This window comes from Chrysemys picta, chromosome 4 (genome assembly GCF_011386835.1).
Source record: "Chrysemys picta bellii isolate R12L10 chromosome 4, ASM1138683v2, whole genome shotgun sequence".
NCBI classification, from domain to species: Eukaryota; Metazoa; Chordata; order Testudines; family Emydidae; genus Chrysemys; species Chrysemys picta.
In genome coordinates, this window is record NC_088794.1 from 89,409,256 (window position 1) to 89,421,140 (window position 11,885).

At 41.3% G+C, this 11,885-nt stretch overlaps 1 long non-coding RNA gene across 2 annotated transcripts in view; it reads left to right on the forward strand.

Moving 5' to 3' along the window:
* Positions 1–11,885, forward strand: part of LOC135983124 (uncharacterized) — a 33,454-nt gene that overhangs the window by 5,662 nt on the left and 15,907 nt on the right. For both annotated transcript variants that reach the window (XR_010600630.1, XR_010600629.1), the window contains exon 2: positions 11,646–11,785. This is a non-coding gene — a long non-coding RNA (uncharacterized LOC135983124). The remainder of the gene's footprint in view (positions 1–11,645; positions 11,786–11,885) is intronic.

An 11,885-nucleotide genomic window follows, 5' to 3' on the forward strand; every position in this document is an offset into this window, starting at 1 on the left:
CGAGCTGCCTCATAATGTTTCTTCTCTGACTGTTTCCCAATCTCTCTCCCTGGGGCATCTTGCCCTTATCAATACATTCTTTTTCTAAACTTGCTTCCTTCTACTTGCTCAAAGCCAACTATTTCTGACTGGCTCTCCAAAATGCCCAAATCCATCTGTCCAAGGTATTTCTACAGATACCATTATCTTAGTATCTAATGCAGTTCCCAACTCTCATGCCAAATCCAACTGTCTTAGAAACTTTCTGATTCTGTGTCTGTTGCTGATAAAGGCACACCAGCCAACGTGCTTTGCTTAAACAGAAGGAAAAATCATATAATTCCTTGTGCCCATTTTTACTCCCACTCAGTGGCTATATTGAAGTCAATGGTAAAGGCTGATTAAATTAATCCCTTACTTAATTCTCAAGAGAGTGCATAGACTCTGAGTTAGGATCCAAATTTACCTTCTTTGGGTTTGACTTTATACCTAACTCAAAAACATTAATATAATGTAAGATTTGCCTTCCCTCTGAACCTGGGTTTCTTTCAATGACCTCCTCTCTAAAGGACTGCTCCCTGCTTCCCTTCCATCCAAAGTGGAGTCACTTTGGCCTGGTGAGTCAGCAGACCAACAGCTTTATGTACCCTACCACCTGCTAATGGATAAGTCAACCAAAGAGCCTTGTTTCTCTTTTACATTATCATTATAATATCATGGCAGTATCACTACAGTTCAGATGCACCAGGATTTCTATTTTAACTGTGTTTTGAGTTAGATAATTATTTCAATATGTTTATTGTAGATTGGGAAGTGCTTGAATTTTCTAGGATATTTTTTAGGAAAAACAACCAGTTAGAACTTCATTATAACTATTTCAAAAAGAACCATAGATGACCAAAAATTGTGCACTGCTTTTCCACAATCTTCAGAGCTCTTATTACTGACCTTGGAAAATGAGAGAGTTATGTGTAGCATTTTTTATAAATGTCATATGCCCCTCAGTTTATCTATTTGATATTAACCTGCCAGAGTGCTAAGAATTGAATCAAAGAAGACTGTAAAGGGGGAAACTGACGAGAAAAAACAGTGGCAAAAATAAGAAACCATAGGTGGACCTATCAGTTGAGGAATACCCCTTTGTCTGGCTCTATCTATGCTATGGGCTTGCTCTTCCCAAGGCTGAGCCTGGGATCAAAGGGGATCCTAAATCCTAGCGGGGGGAAAAGGAGAGGTTGGTTGAATGAGTAACCAGAGGCTACCCAGAGTGTGTCACTGAATGCTGAGAGATGGACTGAGACACACAGAGACAGGGAGCCTGCTGCAGCAGGACAGGCTGCTTTTCCCTACCAGAGATGGAATTAGGAAAATTTACAAAAGCTGGCAAGGAAAGTTTGTGTAAGTAAGGCCCATGCATGTAAGCCTTTTAGTGCTTTTACCTAAACAAACATTTTACCAATGCTCTAAGTGCTTAGTACCTTTCAGGAATGAATAAATAATGCTTTGTTTCGAAAACACTTTCTGTGACACTGCAAACTTTATACAGACACAGGCTCCTAAGGGAAACTGTTACAGGTCAAAACAAAGTCATGCCCAATGAGATCCAATCTAAGAGTGGTTGAACTATGTGGTTCTATCCAGAGCAAGGTCCAGGAAGCCAGGCATGTCACTGATGGGGTGCACTCAAGAGGAAAAGAATCTAAGACACAGTTCACTCTGTAGTAATGAAACTGACCAGGACCTCTCAGACCTTAGATTTTGCAAATAAGTTAAGGAGAGGTTACTTCAAGCAGAGTTAGAAATAGAACCTAGATTTTTAATGACACACGCAGGTGTGGCGTGTAGCTGCACTGTTTTTCATACTGAATATGCCAAATAAATGAGCTTTGTTTATCCTAACTGTAAATAGGTGCCACATTCCACTGCCAGAGCCAAGGATTGAACCCAGGCTATCTGCTCTCCAATGTTCTGCTGTCTGACCCACAGGCAAAGTCTGTATCAAATCCTCCTTGAGTGGCTTGTATAAAAAGGGGCTAGTAATTACTCTTGTAGCTCAAGTGGTAGAGGCATTAGCTGGGGCTCTAAAGGGCCAGCCACCCAATCCTGCTGATGTTGCTTGGGGAAGTGGTATTTTACAGTTGTATACAATACATTTTTTCCAGTTTTCTTTTTGGAAAAAAAAAGTTGGCTTGCTTAAATCATACAATAAGAAAACATCATTCAACGCAGGTTTTGTAATTAAAAAATAACAGTAAATCATCAGTAAATTATGTGACAAACTAAATACAGATCATCCACCCTTCTGTCATTCTTCTCATATTTTGACTGCTAATGTTACACATTGGAAAGTTTGAAGATTCGGAGGTATGATACAGATGACCCAGGTTTACTTAGTCATTTACTATATCTAACTGCAGTAGTCTGAAAAACAATAGACAACTCTGCCACCTTGCGGAATTGCTTGATACTGTAACAGACTTTCAGCTGCAGGTTTAAAAAAAGAGCTGTTTTCTTGGTAATTAGGTAAATAAAGTGAAAGGTTCTTGGAACTAATATTTCAGTCAGAGTAAAACTCAGACTAGCCAATGGGTTCCTGGCCAATGGGAGCGGGCGGTGCCTGCAGGCGAGAGCCAGGCACAGCCGCTTGTGCACCTCCGCCTAGAAGCCAGACCTGCTGCTGGCCACTTCAGGCGTAGAGTGGTCTGTGGTGCCACGTCAGGCGGGAAGCCTGCCTCTGCACCCCAGGCCCCAATCCCTTGCCCCAGCCCTGAGCCCCTCCCCCAACCCAAAGCCCCTCCTGCACCTTAAATCCCTCATCCCTAGCCCTACCCCAGAGCCTGCACCCAGAGTCCTGATCTCTCTCTAAACCCCCTGCCCTGACCCCCTCCAAACCTGGAGCCCCTCCTGCACCCCTCATCCCTGGCCCTACCCCAGAGCCTGCACCCCCAGCCCAGAGCCCTGACCCCCTCCCCACCCCAAACCCCTCTTCCCCAGCTCCGTCGGGTTGCGGGCATCAACAGTTTTCTTGACCTGGGTCCCCAGAAAAAAAGTTTGAAAACCACTGATCCAAGGAACTGTCCCAGACTGAGGTGTCAGTAGAGGAGGTTTTGGAACAAATTGATAAATTAATCAGGAATAAGTCACCAGGACCAGATGGTATTCACCTAAGAGTTCTTTGAAAGAACTCAAATATGAAATTGCAGTGTGGTATGTAATCTATCACTGAAATCAGCTTCTATACCAGATGATAGCTAGTGTTCTTTTAAAACAAAAAACAAAAACTCCAGAGGCTATCCTGGCAAGTACAGGCCAGTAAGCTTAACGTCAGTACCAGGCAATTTGGTTGAAACTATGGTAAAGAACAGAATTATCAGATACGCATAGATTAACATGATTTGTTGGGGAAGACTCAACACAGCTTTTGTTAAGGGAAATCATGCCAAACCAATCTACTAGAATTCTTTGAGGGTGTCAACAAGCATGTGGACAAGGGTGATCCAGTGCATATAGTGTACTTGGACTTTCAGAAAGCCTTTGACAAGGTCCCTCACTAAAGACTTTTAAGCAAAGTAAGCAGTGATGGGATAAGAGGGAAGGAACTCTCGAGGATCAGTAACCAATTAAAAGACAGGATACAAAGGGTAGGAATAAATTGTCAGTTTTCAGAAGGGAGAGAGGTAAATAGTTGTGTCCCCCAGGGGTCAGTACAGGGAGGAGTGCAGTTCAACATATTCATAAATGATGTGTAGAAAGGGGTACACAGTGAGGTGGCAAAGTTTGCAGATGATACAAAATTACTCAAGATAGTTAAGTCCAAAGCAGACAGTGAAGTGTTAAAGGGATCTCACAAAACTGAGTGACTGGACAACAAAATGGCAGATGAAATGTAATGCTGATAAATGCACAGTAATGCATATTGGAAAACATCCCAGTTATACCTACAAAATGATGGTGTCTAAATTAGCTGTTACCACTCAAGAAAGAGATCTTGGAGTCATTGTGGATAAGTTCACTGAAAACATCTGCTCAATGTGGAGCAGCAATCAAAAAAAGCTAACAATGTTAGAAACAATTAAGAAACAGATAAGACAGTAAATATCATAATGCCACTATATAAATCAATGGTACTCCCACACCTTAAATAGTGTGTGCAGTTCTGGTCACCCCATCTCAAAAAAGATGTATTAGAAATGGAAAAGGTACAGAGAAGGGCAACAGAAATGATTAAGGGTATGGAACAGCTTCCATGTGAGGAGATATTAAAAATACTGGAACAGTTCAGCTTCGAAAATAGATGATTAAGGGCGGAGGGTATGATAGAGGTCTATAAAGTCATGAACGGTGTGGAGAAAATGAATAAGGAAGTGGTATTTACCCTTTCACATAACACAAGAACCAGGGGTCACTCAATGAAATTAATAGGCAGCAGGTTTAGAACAAACATAAGGAAGTACTTCTTCACACAATGCACAGTCAACCTGTGGAACTCCTTGCCTGGGTATGTGATGAAGGCCAAAACTATAATTGGTTCAAAAAAGAATTAGATACGTTCATGGAGGACAGATCCATCAATGGCTATTAGCCAAGATGTCAGGGATGTAATCCCATGCTCTGGATGTCCCTAAGCCTCTGATTGCCAGATGCTGGGACTGGATGACAGGAGATGGATCACTTGATAATTATCCCTGTTCTGTTTATTCCCTTTGAAGCATCTGGCATTGGCCACTGTCGGAAGACAGGATATTGGGCTATATGGACCATTGGTCTGACCCAGTACAGCCATTCTTATGTTCTTAAGGAAAATAAATCCTCTTTCTTCACAAAACAGATGACCTGGAAAACACAACAAGAATGTGAACCCTCTGGATAGTAGGAATCCTGGAACTAGTAGAATCTGGGAACCTCAAGCAGATTTCACAGAGAGACTTTACCTTTAAATTTAGTTTGTATTTGTTTTGATAATAAAACATAGCAATGATTTTAAGAGTATTATTACAGGTCTCAATACACTTTCACATGGGCCACATAACACAAAGGTCTGATAAAGGTATCAGGATCCATTAAAAAATAAAATGAAACAGGACTTTTAAACAGTTTTTTTTATAGACTAGCTGTGATACATCTAGCAGAAGTGTTGCTTTGTCCTGTGTTCAGTGGTAATTGTAATAACTTCCATTTACATACACACTCTCTCTATTCTCCAAAGTGCAGTACAGACCATATTTATAGGTATGGTTTCACCTGGTACTGGAGTTTAGCCACTTTGGAGAGGAACACAGAAACATAAGCAACATTACATAGCAGTTTAGTATAGGATGTGAAGAACAACAGAATAGTTCAAACAGAAAGAGGAACTTAGGCCAGCAGAATATAATCACCCCCACTGGAATTTGCCTCAGACACTGGAGCTACTCTTGGGAAAAGAGCCATAGGATCTTTAATGTCTACAAGTTGTCAGTATCATTTCACTTTTATGTTTCATCTGGCAGCACATATCCCTAACACAATGCTGAGGCCTTGATTCAGCACCATCTTAGAGTAAAACATAGCAGCTAGAGTCACCTGGGTTTTCCTTGGAGGTCTCATATCCAAGTACTAACCAAACCCAACCATGGTTTGCTTGTGGGAGCTGATGAGATCTTGGCCCATCTGAAGGCATGAAGTGAAAAACTACTTGATTTTATTTTGTTTTAAAGTTTGTCAAGCAATTTGATTTGTGATTTGGAAGAATGTTTGGGCCAGTATTCAGCTTGCTCAAACCTGTTTACACATCCCTGTTACCTACATATCTCAGAAATACAGGTCAGCACAGACCAGAAGAACACTGGATCTGAACCCAAAATTTTGTCTCAGAACCACTTTTATAAAGTGGATCCAAACTGTAACCCTGACTGCAAAGCCCTGTGAAATTAGTGGCAGTTAAGAGCTGTACTTGGTACCCATAAGATGGTGTCTAACTGGAACACCAGAACCTGCCAGTGTTGTACTCTGAAAAAGTTTGGATCAAAATCAAAGTTCAGGCTAATCTCTTCTCAGAAATACATACAAAGTTATGAAAAGAATAGAAGTAGTTTCTCCTTTTGGAACCAAAGACACTTTTTGATGATTGAGTCTGATTGTCTTTTTTCCCCTAAAATGTCCCCAATGGGTTAACTTACTATACAGTAATAAACCTCAAGCGAAAATAAAATCAAATAAGTTAGTGCAGTCCTAATTATTTTTTCCAGATGTCTTGAGGGAACAGGCAGCATTTGCCTGATGTCTTCTTTTATTTGCAATCACAGTTGAAATCCATAGCAGCATTAATTAGAGCAGTCTGAAAAAAAATGTATAACTCTTTACTTGGAAATTTTAAAACCTGATATTCCTATATAGGGATGCTTTATCTTTGCCTGATGACTAAAATCAAATATGGTACTGTATCCATTTAGTATTTGATACATCCTCTGTCAGGGGACTCTGTTCTACACCTGCAGGGAGACGGAGTCAATTATATTTCTGTCTTTTCTGTTTCTAACTACTATGAACTTGTATATCGGAGGAGAGGTTGCCTTTTGTGCCTGCTGTCTAATATTTATTATTAATAATAGGCCAAACCCCTTATGCTTCACTAGCATCAATTCTGTCTTGCCTGGTTTCACCTTTAGCGGAACACAACAAAGCTCTCCATGTTCATGGGCAGAAAATGATGCAATGTCCTTGTGATGGCAGTTGTTAGCAGCAGCAGCTCCACTATCACAGACATCAAGATGCATCAATCCGTTAAGCAACATGCAAATGTGATTTGAGGAGTTTGCCCTTCACATTCCAGAAGTTTCATATTTGCTGCTTGGTTTCCCCTACTTTCTTTCCCTAAGTGTTTTCCGGGCAAAGTATGGTTCTGTATATCTGGCACTACAGTCTGAACTCCTGGGGGAATTCTCTGCTACTGGGCACATGCATAATTAATGAGCCACACATATTTTTTGTGTGTGTGTACAGAAAAACCTTCTGCCAAAATGTTGCTGCAGTTCCGTCTTTTGCCCACCAGAGCACTGTGGCACAAGAACAGCAGCAGTTCCCAGCAGAAAATAACTTCTGCAGTTCTGCCTTTTGCCCACCAGAGTGTGCTGTGCTGATAGAACACAGCAGTAGCTCCCGGCCAGCAAGGGAAGAGAAAGAGCCTGCCTTCTTTTCAGTGCTTGTCAGGCCAGGTCAGGAAACAGGGGCTATGGGGAGACAAACAGTGTGGGGCTGCTGGGGGGGGGTCAGACAGGGGCTCATAAGGGCTAGTGGGGGAGGACAAGTTGGGGCAGGGGCTGAATGGTAATGGAGGCACAGGGCCCGGGGGAGGGAGGTGCAGGGCCACATGGTGATGGGGGAAGGGGTGCAGAGCTACATAGGGAGAGAGGAGTAGCTGGGTGGGAGCACAGAGCCACATGGGGACAGGGAGGGGGTGCCGAGCCACATGGGCGGGGTGTTGAGCCACATGGAATGGAGGGAGTGGGTGTCTGAGTGGGGGTGGAGGGACATGTGGACAAGGGGGTTCAGGGACACATGGGGGTGCAGGAATACATGGGGGCAGGGGCAGATGTGCCTGACCGAATGGGGGAGGCTAGGGGCTAGCCAGAGTCTGCATGGGGGAAGCTCCCTAACAATTCCTCCCCACACCCAAAAAAAACCTGTTCCATACTTTTCCCACCCATACCCAACAACCCTCCAAGTTCACATCCAGGCTCCTTCCCAACAATTTACCTCCCTGTCCCTCAGCTACTCAGTTACCCCTGACTCCCCCAAGCCTTTGCACTGCTTCTGAGGGATGCGGGAAATACGGTTCTGTACTGTAATTTAAATGAATTATTATGAAGAGTTCTGTATTAATATGCCTAGTAAGGAATCTATTTGTCAAAAAACATTTCCTGAATCTTTTTTGTTGTCTGTATTGTTACAGACATACTTGCTGAAATTTAATTTTATTTAATTCATTTATTTTGAAATAAATGACCAAAAATAATTGAAACTGGTGTGATTATATTGTGTTATTTTGACAAATAAAATATGCAGAATTTTGCAGAATTTTTAATTTTTTGTTGCAGAATTTTTATTTTTTGGCACAGAATTCCCCCGTATATACTGTAGTAAATAGTGAGCTGTATTGTTAAAGCTTTTATGAGCTCTGAAACAAGTATGACACTTGGGCTTAGCCTGCTTAGATGGGGCCCAATCTTGCAAAGTGCTGAGCGCCCTCAACTCTAACTGAATCCAGTCCTGTTCCCATTTCAGTCAATGGCAAAATTCCCAGGAACAGATCTTCTGAGGTATAATAATTTTCACCTGCTGAGGATCTGTCCTCCAGAAATGAGGATGTTCAGCACCTCTTTCAGGATTAGGTCTGTGATGGGTTTGGTCACAGAGACCCCCTTGGGACTGTCACCTGATGTGCTGAAATTACCTCTGAGCCCGTTTTCTTTGCCAGATTGGGACTCCAGAACCCTGCTTTGTTGGGCCAGACATGCTACCCTACTGCAGCGCAGACCCAGGTCTGAACCACGCCCCCAAAGCTGCAGGCTTTAACAGAAAACCACTCAGCAGGTTACCTATCTCCATCACCCAGGCACCCAGTTCCCAACGGGATCCAAACCCCAAATAAATCCGTTTTACTCTGTATAAAGCTTATACAGGGTAAACTCATGAACTGTCCACCCTCTATAACACTGATAGACAGATATGAACAGCTGTTTTCTCCCCCAGGTATTAATCACTTACTCTGGGTTTGTTAATAAACAAAATGGTTTTATTAAGTATAAAAAGTAGGATTCAAGTGGTTTCAAGTAATAACAGACAGAACAAAGTAAGTCACCAAGCAAAATAAAACAAAATACGCAAGTCTAAGTCTAATACATTAAGAAACTGAATACAGGTAAATCTCACCCTCAGAGATGTTCCAATAAGCTTCTTTCACAGACTAGACTCCTTCCTAGTCTGGGCCCAATCCTTTCCCCTGGTACAGTTCTTGTTAGTTCCAGCTCAGGTGGTAACTAGGGGATTTCTCATAACTGGCAGCCCCCTTTGTTTTGTTCCACCCCTGTTTATAGCTTTGACACAAGACGAGAATCTTTTGTCTCTCTAGGTCCCCACCCCTCTTTCTAAATAGAAAAGCACCAGGTTTAAGATGGATTCCAGTACCAGGTGATATGATCACATGTCACTGTAAGACCTCATTCTCCATTCTTTCAGGGCTGGCCTGCACGTACCCAGGAAGGTTTGCGAGTAAACAGAGCCATTCACAACCAATTATCCTAGTTAATAGGAGTCATCAAGATTCCAAGCCACCATTGATGGCCCACACTTTGCATAGTTACAGTAGAACTTCAGAGTAATACTTCATATTTCTAGCTTCAGATACAAGAATGATACATTCATACAAATAGGATGAACACACTCAGTAGATTATAAGCTTTGTAATGATACCTTACAAGAGACCTTTTGTATAAAGCATATTCCAGTTACATTATATTTACACTTAAGCATATTTCCATAAACATATGGAGTGCAACATCATAAGGTCCAATGGGAGTAGCAGGTATTTTAACACCTATCAGGATTTAGCCCTCACAGAATAAAGTGGGGGACAGACCAAGCAAATTAGAGGAAATCAAAGGCCCTTGAGGGGCATATGTTATGTCCTGATGGAATGTCTGTGAAGTACATTCACTGTGGTCATTACTTTTGCCCTAGGCTGGATGTCAAAATAAAGGCAATAGACAATAAGAATGAAGGTTTTAAAATGACAGATTACTTTATTTGCATTCTTTGGTGAATACACAGCAGGAGAAATTGCACTATTTTTTATTCTCATGTATACGGTTGTGCAGGTTTTATGAAAGGACATATATTAATCAGTTTTAAAATGAAGATAACTTTCTTAATTTTTACACCAGGGTCACTGCCACCACCATGTTGCATTGCATGTTTTGATGCATGTGATTGTCTGATGGGACAAACTCATGCATCACACATTCAGTACAATGTGATAGTGTGATGATGTTTTATGGTAAGGGATTAAGAACCATAGGCCAAATTCTTACCCCATTTACATCTATGCATCCCTATTAATTCCTGTGGTGTAAAGTAGCATGGAAGTAAGTGAGGAGAATTTAACCCTTTACATATATGTGTGTATGTGGAGGGGGTGTCATACAAGCATATACATGAACTATTCAGACATTTTTGACCTGTCCTCTACCCATTAATCCATCTCCCCAGGAATTCTTACATTCCAATCCCCTGAACAGCTTCAAAAAGCTATCATTTAAAAAAATCAACCTATCAAAGAAATGTTTCTCTTTCTTCCCCAACATAAGGAATGTTGCCTCCAGATTACACTGACCAGAGGCCCCAGATGTGCAAGTTTCAGTGATGTGCCAGTGACAGGTTTTCTATATATAAATATGTCGGAGATTTAAAGTCTGATTCTCCTAGTCCATTAGTGCTAGAAATTTGAGCTTTATTCAGTTGGGAAGAGGAGATTCCCAGCATCTATATGGAAGTTCTCTGATAATAGACTTTAAAACCGTGACACTTTTATGTATAGAAAAGCTATTTTAGGTAATTTGTAGACGTTTTTATTGCTCTCTCTGAGCCCTGCACAATTGGAGTCATTGTATCTAAGGCATGTGGCTTTACAGGAAGAGGGATCTGAAAAATAACCACAATACATACTTCTGAAACTCTTTAAAACATTTGTAAATATTTTTTCTGTAACTTGTTTGGCAAATACAGTTTGTGTGGGTGGTATAAAGGTTTTATCACCACTCATTTGGGATGACCTGTATAATTCACTCATGGCCTCACTGCCCATAAGTAATGCACTAATCTCAACCTCATGCCAATAAAACCTTCACACCAGCATATACTCTCTATAGACTTGATCCTGCTCCCATTGAGGACAATGGCAAAACTTCCACTGATTTCAGTGGTGCAAGAACAAACTCTTGATCAGAAGTGAGCAACAAACTGGTACTGTAGGCAGGTCACCCATGGGGCTAAAACACTGCATTAAATTCATAGCTTTTTAACAACATTTGGGAAAACCTAGGCTATACTGACATTGTTAAAATCCGGATGCTGGACTATGCTGTGTTGAATAAATGTGTAAAAATGTTATAGTTAGACCATTTTATCTATTCTTCAAGGCTTTTTGTGTTGTTATTTCCCTGCATTATGAGGGGCACCTGATCTCTCATACTTTATAGTGTAGCCATGTGAGAGCTGGAGTAAACTGGTAATAAATGCGTCTCCTATTTGTGGAATATTATTGTCTGTAGTATTCCCAGCAGAGGGCATATGTCATCATATTGTCAAGGCAGTGGACAAATTGTACTGTGTTTTCAAAAATAAGTAATAAAAAGTTATAGAAAGTTTAAAAAAATGTTGCAGCCGTCTCTTGGGTGGAGGATCAATAATCAGGTAGGACTCATTAATGTCACACACACTGAGGAGCTGCAGTGTCTGTCTTTGGACATGCAGCCTTTGCGTCAAGTCACCTCTGGAAATACAATACACAGCATGACATTTACAGTAACCTTCAAGCGCTTATTTTGGTCATTGTTATTAGTGAAGCAGAACTTCAGATCACCTAAACGGCAGGAGTTTTAACTAATTGGTATTGGTATGTATTCTCACAGGTCCTAATTAATGCAGCAAAAGACTGAAGCTTGATGAGGGGGAGAAAGTCACTGAGAAGAAGCTGAGGAAAGAGCTAGTTCTTTACCTCATGTCCAGTCTAACACCATGCATTTATGGAGTGGATTTGCCCAACCTTGCAGTGAGTTTGGCCAGTTTGCCTTATTTTTCTTGTGCAAATCACCTGTATACATATTTTCTTTGTTCAGGTGGTAGGACAAAATGATTCAGAACTCTGGACC